This window comes from Gorilla gorilla, chromosome 4 (genome assembly GCF_029281585.2).
Source record: "Gorilla gorilla gorilla isolate KB3781 chromosome 4, NHGRI_mGorGor1-v2.1_pri, whole genome shotgun sequence".
NCBI classification, from domain to species: Eukaryota; Metazoa; Chordata; class Mammalia; order Primates; family Hominidae; genus Gorilla; species Gorilla gorilla.
The window spans coordinates 98712112-98731043 of record NC_073228.2 but is presented as its reverse complement, the minus strand read 5'-3'; the positions used below and the strand labels follow the sequence as shown (position 1 = coordinate 98731043).

The 18932-nt window shown below is 38.1% G+C and overlaps 1 protein-coding gene and 1 pseudogene across 9 annotated transcripts in view; one reads left to right on the top strand and one right to left on the bottom strand.

Annotated features, from left to right (window-relative positions):
- The window catches only part of KIAA0825 (KIAA0825 ortholog), a 473030-nt gene that overhangs the window by 11756 nt on the left and 442342 nt on the right, over positions 1-18932 (top strand). For 2 of the 9 annotated variants that reach the window (XM_063705865.1, XM_063705869.1), the window contains exon 3: positions 4332-4483. The exons of the other annotated variants lie outside the window; for them this stretch is intronic. The gene's annotated coding sequence lies outside the window, so the exon portion shown is untranslated. The remainder of the gene's footprint in view (positions 1-4331; positions 4484-18932) is intronic. 9 annotated transcript variants of the gene reach the window in all.
- Positions 12145-14271, bottom strand: LOC109026771 (FAST kinase domain-containing protein 1, mitochondrial-like; annotated as a pseudogene).

The following is an 18932-nucleotide window of genomic DNA, read 5'->3' as shown; positions in this document are numbered from 1 at the left end:
TTTGTCCCCTCCTATTGGGAGGTGTTTGGATCATGGTGGCAGGTCCCTCATGAATGGCTTGGTGCCCTCCATGTAGTAATGAATTCACTTGAGAGCTGGTTGTTTAAAAGAGACTGGTACCTCCTCCTGTTTCTTGACCCCTCTCTTGCATGTGATACACAGGTTCTTGCTTTGCCCTCTGCCATGACTGTAAGCCTCCTGAGGCCTTACCAGAAGCTGAGCAGATGCTGGCACTGTGCTTGTACAGCCTGCAGAACCACGAGCCCCCACTTTAATATGTTTGTTTTTCTCTGGTAAATTTCTTTAAGTTCCTTTAGATGCTGAATATTAGATCTTTGTCAGATACATAGTTTCCAAATATTTTCTCCCATTCTGTAGGTTATCTGTTTACTCTATTGATAGTTTCTTTGTCAAAAATCACATAGTTGTAGATATGCAGACTTATTTCTGATATGGGCTCCCTATTCTGTTCCTTTGGTCTGTATGCCTGTTTTTGTACCAATACCAAGTTGTTTTGGTCACTGTTGCCTTGTAGTGTGGTTTGAAGTTAGGTAACACCGTTCCTCCAGCTTTGTTCTTTTTGTTTAGGATTACCTTGGTTATTCAGGCTCTTTTTTAGTTCCATATAAGTTTTAAAATAATTTGTTCTAGTTCTGTGAAGAATGTCATTGGTGGTTTGATAGGAATAGCATTGAATCTATAAATTCCTTTGGGCAATGTAGCCATTTTAATGATATTGATTCTTTCTATCCATGAGCATGGGATGTTTTTCCATTTGTTTGTGTTTTCTCTAATTTCTTTGAGGAGTGTTTTGTAATTCTCATTGTAGAGATCTTTCACCTCCTTGGTTAACTGTATTTTTAGGTATTTTATTTTTGTGGCATTTGTGAATGGGATGGCCTTTCTGATTTGGCTCTCAGTTTGGTTGTTGTTGGTATATAGGAATGCTAGTGATTTTTGTATGATTTTGTATCCTGAAACTTTGCTGAAGTTGTTTATCAGCTGAAAGAGCCTTTGGGCTAAGACTATGGGGTTTTCTAGATATAGAATCATGTCATCCGCAAACAGATAGTTTGACTTCCTCTGTTCCTATTTGGAAGCCCTTTATTTCTTTCTCTTCTCTGATTTCTCTGGCTAGGACTTTTGATACTATGTTGAATGGAAGTGGCGAGAGAGGGCATCCTCATGCCAGTTTTCAAGGGGAAACTGCTTCCAGCTTTTGCCCATTCAGTATAATGTAGGCTGTGGGTTTGTCATAGATAGCTCTTATTATTTTGAGGTATGTTCCTTCAATACCTTGTTTATTGAGAGTTTTTAACATGAAGGGATGTTGAATGTTATCAAAAGCCTTTTCTGCATCTATTGAGATAATCATGTGGTTTTTTGTCTTTAGATCTGTTTATTTGGTGAATCACATTTATTGAGTTGAGTATGTTGAACCAACCTTGCATCCTGGGAATGAAGCCTAGTTTATCATGTTTCATAAGCTTTTTGATGTGCTGCTAGATTCAGTTTGCAAGTATTTTTTTGATGATTTTTGCACTGATGTTCATCTAGAATATTGGCCTGAAGTTTTCTTTTTTTGCTGTGTCTCTGTCAGGTTTTGGTATCAGGATGATGCTGGCCTCATAGAATGAGTTAGGAAGGAGTACCTCCTTTTCAATTTTTTGAAATAGTTTTAGTGGAAGTGATACCAGCTCTTGTTTGTACATCTGGTAGAATACACCTGTGAATCCATCTGGTTCTGGGCTTTTTTTGGTTGGTAAGCTATTTATTACTGCTTCAATTTCAGAACTTCTTATTGTTCTGTTCAGGGATTTAATTTTTTCCTGGTTCAGTCATGAGAGGATGTATGTCTCCAGGAATGTATCCATTTCTTCTAGATGTTCTAGTTCATTTACATAGAGGTGTTTATAATATTCTCTGATGGTTGTTTTTATTTCTGTGTAGTCAGTGGTAATGTCCCTCTTATTATTCCTGATTGTGTTTGTTATTTCTGATTGTTTTTGTAATCTTCCCTCTTTTCTTCTTCATTAATCCGGCTAGCCATCTATCTATTTTTTTAATTTTTTTGAAATCCAGCTCCTGGATTTGTTGATCTTTTAAATGGCTTTTCTTGTCTCTATCTCCTTCAGTTCAGCCCTTATTTTGGTTATTTCTTGTCTTCTGCTAGCTTTGGGATTTGTCTGCTTTAGGTTCTCTAGTTCTTTTCATTGTAATGTTAGCTTGTTAACTTGAGATCTTTCTAGCTTTCTGATGTAGGCATTTCGTGCTATAAATTTCCCTCTTAACACTGTCTTAACTGTGTCCCAGAGATTCTAATACATTGTATCTTTGTTCTTAGTTTCAAAAAACTTTTTGATTTCTGCCTTTATTTCATTATTTACTCAAAAGTCATTCAGGAACATGTTACTCAATTTCCATGTAATTGTATGATTTTGAGTGTTTTTTGTTTGTTTGTTTGTTTGTTTGTTTGTTTTTGAGATGGAGTCTCACTCTGTTGCCCAGGCTGGAGTGCAGTGGTGCAATCTCAGCTCACTGCAACCTCCGCTTCCTGGGTTCAAGTGATTTTCCTGCCTTAGCCTCCCAAGTGGCCAGGATTAAAGGTGCCCATCACCATGCCCAGCTAATTTTCATATTTTTACTAGAGACAGGGTTTCGCCATGTTGGCCAGGCTGGTCTCAAACTCTCAATTCCTGACCTCAGGAGATCCACCCATCTCGGCCTCCCAAAGTGCTGGGATTACAGGCATGAACCACCATAAGTGAATTTTTTAGTCTTGAGTTCTAATTTGATTGTGCTGTGGTTTGAGAGACTGTTATGATTGCAATTTTTTTTGCATTCACTGAGGAGTGTTTTACTTCTGATTATGTGATCAATTTTAGAGTAAGTGCTATGTGGCAATGAGAAGAATGTATGATTCTGTTGTGTTTGAATGGAGAGTTCTGTAGATATGTATCAGGTTTATTTGATCCAGAGCTGAGTTCAGGTCCTAAATATCTTTGTTAATTTTCTGTCTTGTTCATCTATCTAACATTGTCAATGGGGTATTAAAGTCTCTCATTTATTATTGTGTAAGAGTCTAAGTCTCTTTGAAGGTCTCTAAGTACTTGCTTTATGAATCTGGGTGCTCCTTTGTTGGGTGCATATATATTCAGGGTATTTAGCTCTTCTTATTGAATCGAACCCTTTACCATTATGTAATGTCCTTCTTTGTCATTTTTTAATCTTTGTTGGTTTGAAGTCTCTTTTGTCAGAAACTAGGATTACAACACCTCCTTTTTTCTGTTTTCCATTTGCTTGGTAAATTTCTCTCCATCCCTTTATTTTGACCCTATGTGTGTCATCGCATGTGAGATGGGTTTCTTGCAGACAGCATACAATTGGGTCTTGGTTCTTTATTCAGCTTGCCACTCTTATGTCTTTTAATTGGGGCATTTATCCCATTTACATTTAAGGTTGATATTGTTATATGTGAATTTGATCCTGTCATCTTGATGCTAGCTGGTTATTATGCACACTTCTTATGTGGTTGTTTCATAGTGTCATTGGTCTGTGTACGTTAGTGTGTTTTTGTAATGTCTGGTAGTATTTTTTCCTTTTTACATTTAGTGCTTCTTTCAGTAGCTCTTGTAAGGCAGGTATGGTGGTAACAAATTTCCTCAGTGTTTGCTTGTCTGAAAATGATCTTATTTCTCCTTCACTTATGAAGCTTAGTTTGGCCAGATACAAAATTCTGGGTTGGAATTGCTTTTCTTTAAGAATGCTAAATATTGGCCCCCAGTATCTTCTGGCTTGCAGGGTTTCTTCTAAGAGGTTCACTATTAGTTTCATGGGCTTCCCTTTATAAGTGACTTTTCTCTCATGCTGCCTATATTAGTCAATTTTCACGCTGCTATAAGGACATACCCGAGGCCAGATGCAGTGGCTCACACCTGTAATCCCAGCACTTTGGGAAGCCGAGGCAGGTAGATCATGAGGTCAGGAGTTCAAGACCAGCCTGGCCAAGATGATGAAACCCCATCTCTACTAAGATTACAAAAATTAGCCTGACGCAATGGCAGGCACCTGTAATCCCAACTACTTGGGAGGCTGAGGTGGGAGAATCACTTGAACCCGGGTGGCAGAGGTTGCAGTGAGCTGAGATCATGCCACTGCACTCCAGCCTGGGTGACAAAGTGAGACTCTGTCTCCAAAAAAAAAAAAAAAAAAAAAAAAGGCATACCCGAGATTGGGCAATTTACAAAGGGAGGAGGTTTAATTGACTCACAGTTCCTCAGGAAACTTACACTCATGGTGGAAGGTGAAGCAAACACTTCTTTTTTCACAAGGCAGCAGGAGAGAGAAGAATGGAAGGTGAAGCAAACACTTCCTCTTTCACAAGGCAGCAGGAGAGAGATGAGAGCCAAGTGAAGAGGGAAGCCTGTTATAAAACCATCAGATCTTGTGAGAACTCACTCACTATCATGAGAACAGCATGAGGGTAAGCACTCCCTTGATTCAATTACTTCCCAGAGGGTTCCTCTCACAACACGTTGGGATTATGAGAACTACAATTCAAGATGAGATTTGGATGGGGACGCACCCAAACTATATCACTGCCCTTAACAATTTTTCTTCCATTTCCACCTTGAAGAACCTGATGATTATGTGTCTTGGGGAAGATCTTCTCATGGAATATCTTTATTTTTCTTTTTGAGACAGAGTCTTGCTAAGTTGCCCAGGCTGGAGTGCAGTGGCACGATCTTGGCTCACTGCAAGCTCCGTCTCCCAGGTTCACGCCATTCTCCTGCCTCAGCCTCCCAAGTAGCTGGGACTACAGGTGCCCACTACCACACCTGGCTAATTTTTTTTGTATTTTTAGTAGAGATGAGGTTTCACCATGTTAGCCAGGATAGTCTTGATCTCCTGACCTCATGATCCTCCTGCCTTGGCCTCCCAAAGTGCTGGGATTGTAGGCGTGAGCCACCTCGCCCAGCCTTCTCATGGAATATCTTACCGGGGTTCTCTGCATTTCCTGAATTTGAATGTTGGCCTGTCTAGCAAGGTTGTGGAAGTTCTCATGGATGATATCCTGAAATATGTTTTCCAAATTGGTTCCATTCGCCTCAGTTCTTTCAGGTACATCAATCAGTCATAGATCTGATCTTTTTACGTAACCCCATATTTCTCGGAAATTTTGTTCATTCTTTTTTATTCTTTTTTTCTCTGTTCTTGTCTACCTGTCCTCTTTCAGAAAGACAGTTTTCAAGTTCTGAGATTCTTTCCTCCTGTTGGAGTATTCTGCTATTAATACTTGTGATTGCATTATGAAATTGTTGTATGGTGTTTTTCAGTTCTATCCGGTCAGTTATATCCTCTATCCTGGATATTTTGTCAGCTCCTGCAATGTTTTATTGTGATTTTTAGCTTTCTTGCATTGATTTAGGACATGCTCCTTTAGCTCAATGGTTTGTTTTTATCTACATTCTGAGGTCTACTTCTGTTCAGCCATATCAGCCTCAGCCCCTTACCAAAACCTTGCTGGAAAGGTGATGTGGTCATTTGAAGGAGAGAATGCACTCTGGCTTTTTTTGAGTTTTCAGCATTCTTGTACTGATTCTCATCTTTTTGGGCTTTATCTACCTTTAATCTTTGAGGTTGCTGACCTTTGGATGGGGTTTGGGGTTTTTTCGTTGTTGCTGTTTTCTTTTTTAAGAGTCTGACCACTTTTCCATAGCGCTGCTGCAGTTTGCTGGGCATCTGCTCCAGTCCCTAGTTGCCTCAGATCTTCCAGTACCTGGAGGTATCACCAGTGAAGGCTGTGAAATAGTAAAGATGGCAGCCTGCCCCTACCTCTGGGAGCTTTGTCCCAAGGGGTACAGACCTGTTATTGGCCCAAATGTACATGTAGGAGGTAATTGGAGACCCCAGTTGGGGTCATCCAGCCAGGAGGAACAGGATCATGGGGATCTGCTCTACTTTAGTAGAGCAGCCATGCTGTGCTGCGGTACTCTTTCTGCCCCTGCATCAGGTTGGGCTTTCCAAAGCCCAGAGGCTGCAATAGCTAAGTTGCTGAAACACCTAAGTTGCTGAAACAGCAAAGATGGCAGCCAACGCCTCCCTCTAGGAACTCTTTCCCAGGAAGTTTTCAAACCTCTGTGGGCTAGAGAATGTCAGTGGGAGTGGCTGGAGGCCCCCATTTAGGAAGTCCCATCCAGTGAGGAGAAACAGATTGGGGACCCACTTAAGTAAGCAATCTGGTCACACTTTTGTAGAGTAGCTATGCGGTGCTGTGGTACTACTTCCACTCCCAGGTGGTTTGGACTCTCTTAAGCCCACAGACTAGAATGGCTGAGTTGTCCAAGCAGCCTCAAGTATTCCTTTATAGAAATGTAAACAGATTAACCCAGAGAGGTAAGTGAATCAGTGATAGCAGACAGCACAGAGTGACCAGCACCCTAACAGAGGCATAATCAAGTTATGGTGGTAGTACTAAATATATATTGGAGAAAGAAAGAGACATAATCCTTCTCTTTATGTGTTTTCAGTTTACTGAGATGACAAAAATGATTATAAAATACATTAAGGTATTAAGGAAATATAAGGAATATATATATACACATAAGGAAATATATAAGGAAATATAAGGAATATAATATATATAAGGAAATATAAATATAATAAGGAAATATAAGGAATATATATATGGAACTGTATAAGGAAATATAAGGAATATAATATGCTATTAAGGAAATATCCCCACTGATGGGGCAGGGAAGAAATGTTTATAATTCATCAGCTGTGTATGAGGGTTTCAATTTCTCCACATTCTCCCATCACTTGTTATTTTTGTCTTTTGATTATAGACGTTCTAGTGAGTTGTGAAGTGGCAATACTTCCCCAAATTAATCTACAGATTTAATGCAATTCCTATTTAAAAAACCCAGCTGATATCTCATGTGGTCTCAATTTGCATTTCTCTAATGATGTTAAACATTTTTTCATGTACTTATTGGCCATTTGTATGTCTTCTTTGGAGAAATATATATTCAAATTCTTGGCCATTTTAAAATTGAGTTATTTATCTTTGTATTGTTTAGTTGTACTAGTTCCCCCCTTTTTTTGGGGGGGGTGGACAACACATGACAGTATTGATCTTAATCTAGAGTTTCATAGTAAACTTGCTAAAACCTAAATCAGATTACATTCCTCTGAGCTCCAAAACCTCTGTGGCATTCCATTGCCTCCTGCAGTCTTACTGGGGCGGAGAATGCTGTGAAGATTTTGTACTAGTTCTTTATGTATTCTGGGATACATGATTTGCATATATTTTCTCCTATTCCATAGGTTGTCTTTTCACTTTGTGGATAATCTTTGAAACACAGCAGTTTTGAATTTTAATGCAGTCCAATTTATCAATTTTTTTCTTTTGTTGATTCTGCTTTTGGTATTACATTAAGAAACCATTGCCTACTCCAGTGTCAAGAAGATTTCCACCTTTGATTTGTTCTAAGAATTTTTGCATTTTAGTTCTTAAAGTTTTTGATCAATTCTGAGTTTTTTTTTAATATCTTGTGAGGAAAGAGTCCAAGTATAATTCTTTGTATGTTGACATTTAGTGTCTCAGCAACATTTTTTGAGAAGACTAATATTTTCCCTGTTAACTTTTCATGGAACCCTCATCAAAAATCAGTTGAAATTCAAGAAACTCCATAGCAAAAAAAAAAAAAAAATTCCCATATAATCAGATTTTAAAATAGGCACAGGATCTGAATAGGCATTTCTCAAAAGAAGTTATACAAATGCCCAATAAGTATATGGAAACATGCTCAACACCACTAGTCATCAGGGAAATGCAAATCAAAATCACAATGAGGTAGCCTCTAATCCCAGTTAGGATGACTATTATTAAAAAGACAAAAAATACCAAATGCTATCAAAGATGCACAGAAAAGGGAACTCTTACATACTGTTGGTGGGAATATAAGTTAGTACAATCATGATAGAAAACAGTATTCAGCTTTCTAAAAAGAAAGACTGAAAATAGAACTATCATATGATCCAGCTGTCCCTCTACTGAGTATTCATCTAAAGGAAAGGAAATCAGTATATTGATGAAATACCTTCACCCCCATGTTTATTGCAGCACTATTCACAATAGCCAAGATATGAAATCAACGTAAATGTCTATCAGCAAATGAATGGATAAGTAAAGTGTGGTATACAGTCATGTGCCACATAACGACATTTTGGTAAACTAAAGACCACAGATATGATAGTGGTCCCATATGATTATAATGGATCTGAAAAATTCCTTTTGCCCAGTAATGTCATAGCTGTCATATGTAGTGTAATGCATTACTCATGTTTGTGATAATGCTGGTGTACACAAACCTACCAGTTTTATAAAAATATAATTATGTACAATGCATACAATGCATAATAGTTGATAATGATAGTAAATGACTGTGTTACTGGTTTATGTATTTACTATATATTTCATTATTATTTTAACATATTCTTCTTCTACTTATAAAAAAGACTGTTAACTGTAAAACAGTTAACAGCTTCCCTGTAAAACAGCTTCAAGCAAGTCCTTCAGGTAATATTCCAGAAAAAAGCATTGTTATAGGATATTCCAGAAAAAGGCATTGTTATACTCCCTATGCTTGTTATTGCCCGTGAAAACCTTCCAGGGAGAAAAAATGTGGAGGTGGAAGTCTGTGATATTGATCACCCTGACCCTGTGTAGGCCTAGGCTAATATGTGTGTGTGTTTCTTATTTTTTAAAAAAATAGTTTCAAACATTAAAAAAAGTCTTAAAATATTTTTTAAAAACTTATAGAATAAGGTTATAAAGGTAAATATTTTGTACATTGTGTTTTATGCTAAGTGTTATTACACAAAAGTAAAAAAATAATTTTAAGTTTATAAAGTAAAAAAGTTACAGTAAGCTAAGGTTAATTTATTATTGACAAAAGAAAAATACTTTTTACAAATATAGTGTAGCCTAAGTGTGCAGTGTTTAATAAAGTCTACAGTAGTGTTCAGTAATGTCCTAGGCCTTCACATTCACTCACCATTCACTGACTCACCCAAAGCAACTTCCAGTCCTGTAAGCTCCATGAATGATAAGTGCCATATACCAGTGTACCATTTTTTTTGTCTTTTATACTATATTTTTACCATACCTTTTCTATGTTTAGATACACAAATACTTATCATTGTGTTACAATTGCCTGCAATATTTAGTACAGTCATATGCTGTAACAGTTTGTAGCCCAGGAGCTGTAAGCAATACCATTATAGCCTAGGTATATAGTAGGCTATACCATTGATGTTTGTGTAAGTACACTGTATGATGTTCATACAATGAAAAAATTGCCTAATGATGCACTTCTCAGAATGTATCACCATCTTTAAGTGACACATGACTATATATAGAATGGGATATGTTTGTCTTGGATATCAGGGTAGTACTGTCATTGTAGAATGTCTTGGAAAGGTTTCTTTCCTTTGTTTCCTGAAAGAGCTATTAATTACTTTCAAACACTTTTATGCATCATATGAAATGTGTAATATTGTGTTTTTTCTTTAATTCAGTAAAATATATTTTCTTATACTGCTGTCACTTTTTTTGGTGCATTGGTTATTTAGGAGTGTGCTCTTTAACTTCCAAATATTGAGGGTTTTCCCAGATTTCTTTCTGCTATTGATTTCTAATTTAATTCAGTTGTGCTGATAAAACATATGTTTTATGATTATATTCTTTTAAAATTTATTGAGACTTGTTTATGACCTAGGTACATGGTCTATTTTGGATAATGTTCTTGATGGTTGCCCAAAAATGTGTATTCTCAGCCAACATCATACTGAATGGCCAAAAGCTGGGAGCATTCCCCTTAAAAACTGTCACAAGAAAAGGATGCCATCTCTAACCACTCTTGTTCAACATAGTATTGGAAGCCCTGGACAGAGCAATAAGGCAAGAGAAAGAAAGAAACAGCATCCAAATAGGAAGAGAGGAAGTCTTACTATCCCTGTTTGCAGATGACATGATTTTATATGTAGAAAATGACATAGTCTCAGCCTAAACACTCCTTTAGATGATAAAATAACTTCAGCAAAGTTTCAGGATCCAAAATCAACATATAAAAATTACTAGCATTCCTGTATACCAACAACAACCAAGCATGGTGCCAAATCAGGAACACGGTCCCATTCACAATTGCCACAAAAATAATAAAATACCTAGGAAGACAACTAACCAGGGAGGTGAAAGATCTCTACAATGACAATTACAAAACACTGATGAAAGAAATCAGAGATGACACAAATAAATGGAAAAACATTCCATGCTCATGGATTGATAGACTCAATATCATTAAAATAGTCATACTGCCCAAAGCAATTTACAGATTTAATGCTATTCCTATCAAACTACCAATGACATTCTTCAGAGACTAGAAAAAAACTATTTTAAAATTCCTATGGAACAAAAGGAGCCCAAATAGCCAAGGCAATCCTTAGCAGAAAGAACAAAGCCAGAGGCATCAAGTTAGTCAGTTTTAAACTACTACAGGGCTACAGTAACCAAAACATCATGTTACACTATAAAAACAGACACATAGACCAATGGAGAAGGATAGAGAGCCCAGAAATAAGGCCACACACCTACAACCATCTGATCTTTGTCAAAGTTGACAAGAACAAGCAATGGGGAAATGACCCCTATTCAATAAATTGTGCTGGGATAACTGGCTAGCCATATGCAGAAGTTTGAAGATGGACCCCTTACTTATATGATGTACAAAAATCGACTAAAATGGATTAAAGACTTAAATGTAAAACCCAAAACTATAAAATCCCTGGGAGAAAACCTAGAAAATACAGTTCTGGTCATAGGAAGTAGCAAAGATTTCATGACAAAGATGCCAAAAGCAATTGCAAAAATTGACAAATAGTACCTAATTAAACTTAAGAGCTTCTGCACAGCAAAAGAAACCATCAACAGAGTAAAAAGACAACCTGCAGAGTGGGAGAAAATATTTGCAAACTATACATCTGGCAGTAAAGTCCAGGCTGAGGTGTTCTCAGATGGAGATGAGGAACTTGTTGGGAACTAGAGCAATGATAACTCTTGTTATACTTTAGCAAAGAGGTTGGTGGCATTTTGCCCCTGCCCTGGAGATTTGTTGAACTTTGAACTTGAGAGAGATGATTTAGACCATCTAGTGGAAGAAATTTCTAGGCAGCAAAGCATTCAGGATGTGACCTGGATGCCCTTAAAAGCATTCAGTTTTATATAGTCACAGAAAGATGGTTTGGAGTTGGAACTTATTTTTAAAAGGGAAGCAGAGGATAACAGTTTGGAAAGTTTGTGGCCTGCTGATGCAATAGCAAAGAAAAATGCATTTTCTTAGGAGAAATTCAAGCAGCTGCCGAAATTTGCGTAAGTAACGAGGAGCCAAATGTTAATCGACAAGATAATGGGGAAATGTCTCCAGGGCATGTCAAAGATCTTCACAGCAGCCCCTCCCATCACAAGTGGGGAAGCCTAGGAGGGAAAAATGGTTTCGTGGGCTTGGCCCATGGCTTTGCTGCTGTATGCAGTCTAGGGACTTGGTGCCCTGTATGCCAGCTATGGCTAAAAGGGAGCAATGTACAGCTCAGGCCGTTGCTTCAGAGGGTGCAATTCCCCAAGCCTTCGCAGCTGACACATGGTTATCAGCCTGTGGGTGCACAAAAGTAAAGAACTGAGCTTTGAGAACCTCTGCTTAGAGTTCAGAGATGTATGGAAATGTATGGATGTCCAGGCAGAGGTGTGCTGCAGGGGTGTAGCCCTCATGGAGAACCTCTGCCAGGGCAGTGCAGAAGGGAAATGTGGAGTGGCAGCCCCCACACAGAGTCCCCACTGGGGGACTACCTAGTGGAACTGTGAGAAGAGAGCCACCATCCTTCAGACCCCAGAATGGTAGATCTGCCAACAGCTCACACCTTGCATCTGGAAAAGCAACAGACACTCAACGCCAGCCTCTGAAAGCAGCCAGGAGGGGGACTATACCCTGAAAAGCCACAGAGGTGGAGCTGCCCAAGGCTGTGGGAGCCCACCTCTTACATCAGCATGCCTTGGATGTGAGACATGGAGTCAAAGAAGATTATTTTGGTGCTTTTTTTTTTTACCTACTATTTTTTGTTTGAGTCAGGCCACTTAATTAAAATAAGTCCAAATGTGACACATGATAACACTCATTTTAAATAAAAACTACAATCATGATTTGACTTCTCCAAATGCATGTTCTCTCAGGTAGTCCATCCAAGCATCCTTTGTTGACAGTGCCATAGAGTTCCATTCAAACCAAGGAATCTGAATTACACGATAGCCCAGAAATTCCAAATGTCATTTTTTCATAGCAGATTTTCCTTTTATGTGAAGGATATTTCTACAAAATGCTTTTGAATCCAAAAATTCCAAAGCAATCCTTTCAGCTCCTGGTGGCAGCCTCGATCCAACTATTTCAGTATTTGATTCCCAGGGCATTTCTGGTAGTTGTCCCAATGTTGTATTATGGCTTCCATAAAGAAGAGATTTTTTTCTTTCCTCCAAGATACACTCAAAATCTACTGTATGGTAATAAGGAGTAAGAACTGAGGCTTTTACACAATTGATTCCTCCTAGCACCTCTGCTAACATTTTATAAATCTGCTGTTGTGCTACATTCATGCCGGCAATACCTTTATTATATTGCTGACAGAAGCAGTCGAGAAACCATGGGATCTGAAACTCAGGGCATTCCAAGCAGACTGATCTATTTAGTTCCATAAGACAAAACTGGACTCTTGCACTTAGAGATGAAGATAAAATTTCAAGTTGAGAATCCAGTCTAGCTAAGAATTTGATGTTAAAATTACCTTTAGCAGATATTCAGGAAAATATTCAAGTGTGGCCAAAGAGAAACCAAGAAACACTAACATAAGAGGATCCAATATACCTAAGTAAGAATTAAGATGTTGCACGCAAGTTCCAAAAACTTCATCCCTTTGAGGTGGATCATAGTTTAAAATTCTGAATGGAAGAGTAATAGCAAGGATTCTAAATGGATGGATTTATTTGGGTCACACTGTGGTAAAACTGCTTCAATTCGGGATATTCCCACTTCGTCCAAATGAGGAGAAGGGAGCAGGGAAATAGCAGAGGCCAGAATGGACATCTCAGTTGGTATGAAACTAATTTTCAAATAACTAAGCAGTAATTCTCCAAGTTTCACAAAAAAACTCCCTACTTTGGAAATGCAGAAAAGTCAATGCTTGAGTTATCTTCAACAACTCTAATGGTTTATAGTTATCCAAATGTTTGTGCAGAACTGAAGCAACTCTTTTAATCAGACATGAATTTCTGCTTTCCATATCTTCCATTGCTCCCAACACTACCAGGGCTTACTCGTTGGTTAGCTCCTCTGACATCAATAACATAGTTGATTTAAGTTGTTTCTTTTCTTCAGGTCCTGCAATGGGTCCCAATGCTACAAAAAACTTTACAAAGCTTTCTAATAGTGGTTGATAATGATATCTAACGTTTCGAAGAAACTGTACCATTCTTTTTGCAACGTTGACCTCAGAAGAATCTGTGGTGTCAAAAACAAGTTCCGTTTTGTTCACCAGTTGTTCTTGAAAATGTCGTGATATTAAAGAAGATATGTTGACCATCAAGACAGACAAGGAACTTAAGTTCTGGATGGTTTCCAAGGTCCTATGGACAATATCAGCTATTTTTCCCATTAATGGACTAAAATACAAATGCTGATCTGCTAGGCAAGAGGAAAATTCTGACAGCAGTTTAATATCAAACCTTTCTAGCCTTCTCCATGCTTCTGTAACTAGTGCTTCAACTAGCTGATCGTGGGCCTCACCAGCAAACTGTTGTGTGATGTATAACACATTCACCAGGGTATTGCCATTTATTAATTTGAATTTATTTGTAGCTAAATTATGAAGAGTAAGAAATTGAGAATGGTCTCTGACATACTCAACATATTTTAATAGACTGATCTTCTGCTTTTGAAGCTTCCAAAGTATATTAAATGTACACCCCACTTGTTTTTCTGAAAGTATGACTTTGTTTCTTTCAATAAAATCAAATATTTGCTCCTCATCTATACACTTATTCATCTGAATAATGAGTGGTTCACAACTGATGAGTCGAAATTGAAACACAGTCCAGGAGAATGGACAAATAGCTCTTAGCCGAAGCATATTTGTAACCAATGAGTCTAGGCAAACAGATGTTTTTTTGATTTACATCACAAATTTTCTTAGGTAAACAAAACCATCTGCAACTAGTTGTCAGGTGCAATAAACAGGGATACAAAGAACTGTTTTTCCTTCGTGTATTTTGCTCCCATTACAATAACTGTAAACCCATTCCAATGTACAGCTTCAGCAAGGTTTTTCATCATCACACTGCAACTTTTCTGGAGGCTCCTGGGGTTATGAGAGCTCAGAAGTCAGGGTTATTCCTGGTCCCAACATGGAATGCAACTGTCTTGGTTGTCTCACCCAACCCTCATATCCCAGGAGTCATAGCCTTTCCTCAAGAGACATCACCTTTCCCATGATAGAGCTTGCCCCCAGACCAGGAAAAAATGCCCAGCGAGAGCAGCATGTACTGCAGAAGTCACCTATTTTGAAGCTTTAAGATTTGACTGCCCTGCCGGATTTTGGACTAGCATGGGGCTTGTAGCTCCTTTGTTTTGGCCAATTTCTCCCATTTGGAATGGGTGTATTTATCCAATACCTGTACCCCTACTGTATCTAGGAAGTAACAAACTTGCTTTTGATTTTATACACTCATAGGTGGAAGAGATTTGCCTTATCTCAGGTGAAACTTTGGACTGTGTATTTTTGAGTTAATGCTGAAATGAGTTAAGACTTTGGGAAACTGTTGAGAGGCCTCATTGGTTTTGAAATGTGAGGACATGAGATTTGGCAGGGGCCAGGGGCAGAATGATATGTCTTGGCTGTGTCCCCACCCAAATCTCATCTTGAATTATAGCTGCCATAATTCCCACGTGTCATGGGAGGGACCCAGTAGGAGGTAATGGAATCAAGCGGGGGGGTCTTTCCCATGCTGTTCTCATGATACTAAATAAGTCTCATGAGATCTGATGGTTTTATAAATGGGAGTTCCTTTGCACAAGCTCTCTTGCCTACCGTCATGTAATACATGCCTTTGCTTCTCCACCTTCCGCCATGGTTGTGAGGCCTCCCCAGCTGTGTGGAACTGTGAGTCCATTAAACCTATTTTTCTTTACAGATTACCCAGTCTCGGGTATTTCTTTATAGCAGTGTGAAAATGCACTAATACAGTCTCTAATGTGAAAAACCATTTTTTCTTCGAATGTCAGTCAAGTAGTCCTTCGCTATGCATTCATATTAGAAAAAAGAAAATCTAAAACTACATAGAATTTATTTGGATAACACTGATTTTACTGGTATACTTTGCTTTAAATGAATAGATTGGGAATGATCAGTATGCTAAAGTCAGCTAAAGACCAGAATGAGGCAGGCTTTTTTGGGGGGTACCCATGCCTGTGCTTTCATAGTTTTGTAGACATTTAATTCATGTCTTGAAGCATATCATTTCTTTCATTTATTTCCCTTTACCCACAGTCAGATCTTTAATTAAAGACAAAGAAAATACAAAGTAGTGGCTTGCACTAAAAGGTAAGGAAGGGAGATTCGTTGTTTCTTGAGCAAACCTTCAATTGATTGTGTTTTTTAGCCTCAGTTTTTACTCCACACTCTGCCATAGATATCAGGTCATTCTTTTAATTACAGTCCTCTTTGCATACATTTTAGAGTTTGGCTTTTTCTATTCTGTTTCTTCTGTGAATTCTCTTTCATCTGTCTGTGTTTTATAAATTTGTGATGATGACTCTCTTCATTTTTGTGGGTTTATATTTCTCTTCTCCATAATATAACTTCTTTACCTTTTTAAGGTATATCTGGAGGGACAGAAGGAAAATGTATGCTGCTTGAGCTTCCTAACCAGAAATTTTGTTCACATAATTTTAAACAGTTTTAATGTAATGTGTACTTGCTTTTTAGTCCTGTTTTCATCTCCTTTTAAACATTTTCTACATTGCTCTCCTTTTTTCATAATTGCTGTTTGCAGTAGATTATGGAAATGTTTTTAAAGAAACTTTTTATTATTATGGTTATTATTATTTTAGTTACTACTTTTTTCTCTTTATGCATTCCTTTATCCCAGCATCACACACATTTGCCTTTCCTTAGATAACCAATGTTACCAACATTGACAATGTGTGGAATAGTAAGTCTAATTGTTTCCTTTGTCAAATAATTGAAAGCTATGAAGAAGCACAGTTTGCTTTAAAGCCGGCTGACATTGTCATCAAGAAAGCAATTTCAGTTATGTATTGATTTTACAAGAAACCTTGTGATTTCAGCTATGGGGTATAGGTGATTTGCAGTATCTCAGTAATGGCTTCCTCACATTGGCATCCTCACCTTAGTTCTTAGATTGAATGGAACCATTTTCCTCATGATAATGCCACTGTTTCCTTTTGCTTTTCAACTACTTCTCAGTGTGGCTGTTGTCCTTGAGAGTTCATGTCTGTTTCTGATTAAATATCAACTGGAATTTGGCTTGGGATAATGAATGTTAGTAATATTTAAGGACTTGTATACCAGACACCATAGAAAGACAGGCAATATGAGGACAATTAATAAATGGTATAAGAAACCATTGGAGGCTGAGTGCTGTGTCTCATGCCTGTAATCTCAGCACTTTGGAAGGCTGAGGCGGACAGATCACTTGAGGTTGGGAGTTCGAGACCAGCCTGGCCAACATTGTGAAACCCCGTCTCTACTAAAAATACAAAAATTAGCCAGGTGTGGTGGCGCATGCCTGTAGTCCCAGCTACCCTAATGGGGAGGCTGAGGCAGGAGAATCGCTTGAACCCGGGAAGCAGAGGTTGCAGTGAGCCAAGATCGCACCACTCCACTCCAGCCTGGGTGACGGAATGAGACTCTGTCTCAAAAACAAAGAAAAACAGAAACCATTGGAGTCTACCTCATATCCATTTCCTAGACAATCTAACCTAACCGAGAGATCATGTTGGCTGATCATAGATAACAAAATAGCCATCTATTTCTATTATTTCATGCATTTGCTGTTTGACCTTTTTTGCTTTTTTTTTTTTTAAAGTGAGACAGGATAAAGTACAGATTTTGGAAATAAAGAAATAAAGCTCATTATTTGTGCATGATGTAAAACTACTGGAAAAAATAAGAGTTTATCAAATATCCTGGACGAACACATCAACCTACCAAAATTATACACATAATACATATATACAAAAAAGGGAAAAGTTTTTGCAAAGAGATATAATCAAAATATGGAGTGCCTAGAAATAAATATAACAAGAGATGTACAAAACTCCCATGGGGAAAATAATAGAGCATTATTTTGTAATATTAAGATCTCAATAAGTGAAATTATATACAATACACATGATTTGGAAAACTCAATGCTATACACTTGCCCAACTTTGATAGAGATTCAAAGCATTCTCTGTCAAATTCCTACTGTCTTTGTTTTGGTGAGGAGGGTCAAACACTTGAAAAAAGATTTTAAAATTATATGGAAAGGCAATGTCAATAGCCAAGAATAACAATAGTAGACTTTGCTGCAGGAAAAGACAAATAGATTAGTGGAAGCTTATTAGTGAAAGGGTAGTCCAGGGACCCACACCATTAGTGGCTTTACCTGGGACCGTGTTAGAAATGCAAAATTTCAGGCCCCAACCCCAAATCAACTTAATCAGAACCCATGTTTAACAAGATTCCCAGGAATCTGGTTTTTTTTGTTGTTGTTTCTTTGTTTTAGTTATACTCTAAGTTCTAGGGTACATGTGCACAATGTGCAGGTTTGTTACATAGGTATACCTGTGCCGTGTTGGTTTGCTGCACTTTTACATTAGGTATTTCTCCTAACTCCATCCCTCCCCCAGCCCTCCACCCGCCAACAGGCCCCAGTGTGTGATGTTCCCCTCCCTGTGTCCGTGTGTTCTCATTGTTCAACTCCCGTTTATGAGTGACAACATGCAGTGTTTGGTTTTCTGTCCTTGTGATAGTTTGCTGAGAATGATGGTTTCCAGCTTCATCCATGTCCCTGCAAAGGACATGAACTCATCCTTTTTATGGCTGTATATGTGCCACATTTTCTTTTATTGATGGACATATGGGTTGGTTCCAAGTCTGTGATATTGTGAATAGTGCCACAGTAAACATATGTGTGCATGTGTCTCTATAGTACCATGATTTATAATCCTTTGGGTATATACGGAGTAATGGGATTACTGGGTAAAATGGTATTTCTAGTTCTAGATCCTTGAGGGATCACCACACTGACCTCCACAATGGTTGAACTAATTTACACTCCCATCAATAGTGTAAAAGCATTCCTATTTCTCCACATCCTCTCCAGCATCTGTTGTTTCCCGATTTTTAATGATTGCCATTCTAATTGGTGTGAGATGGTATCTCATTGTGGTTTTGATTTGCATTTTTCTGATGACCAGTGATGATGAGCATTTTTTCATATGTCTGTTGGCTGCATAAATGTCTTCTTTTGAAAAGTGTCTGTTCATATCCTTTGCCCACTTTTTGATGGGGACTTTTTTTCTTGTAAATTTGTTTAAGTTCTTTGTAGATTCTGGATATTAGCCCTTTGTCAGATGAGTAGATGGCAAAAATTTTCTCCCATTCTGTAGGTTGCCTGTTCACTCTGATGATAGTTTCTTTTGCTGTGCAGAAGCTCTTTAGTTTAATTAGATCCCATTTGTGTATTTTGGCTTTTGTTCCCATTGCTTTTGTTGTTTTAGTCATGAAGTCTTTGCCCATGCCTATGTCGGGAATGGTATTGC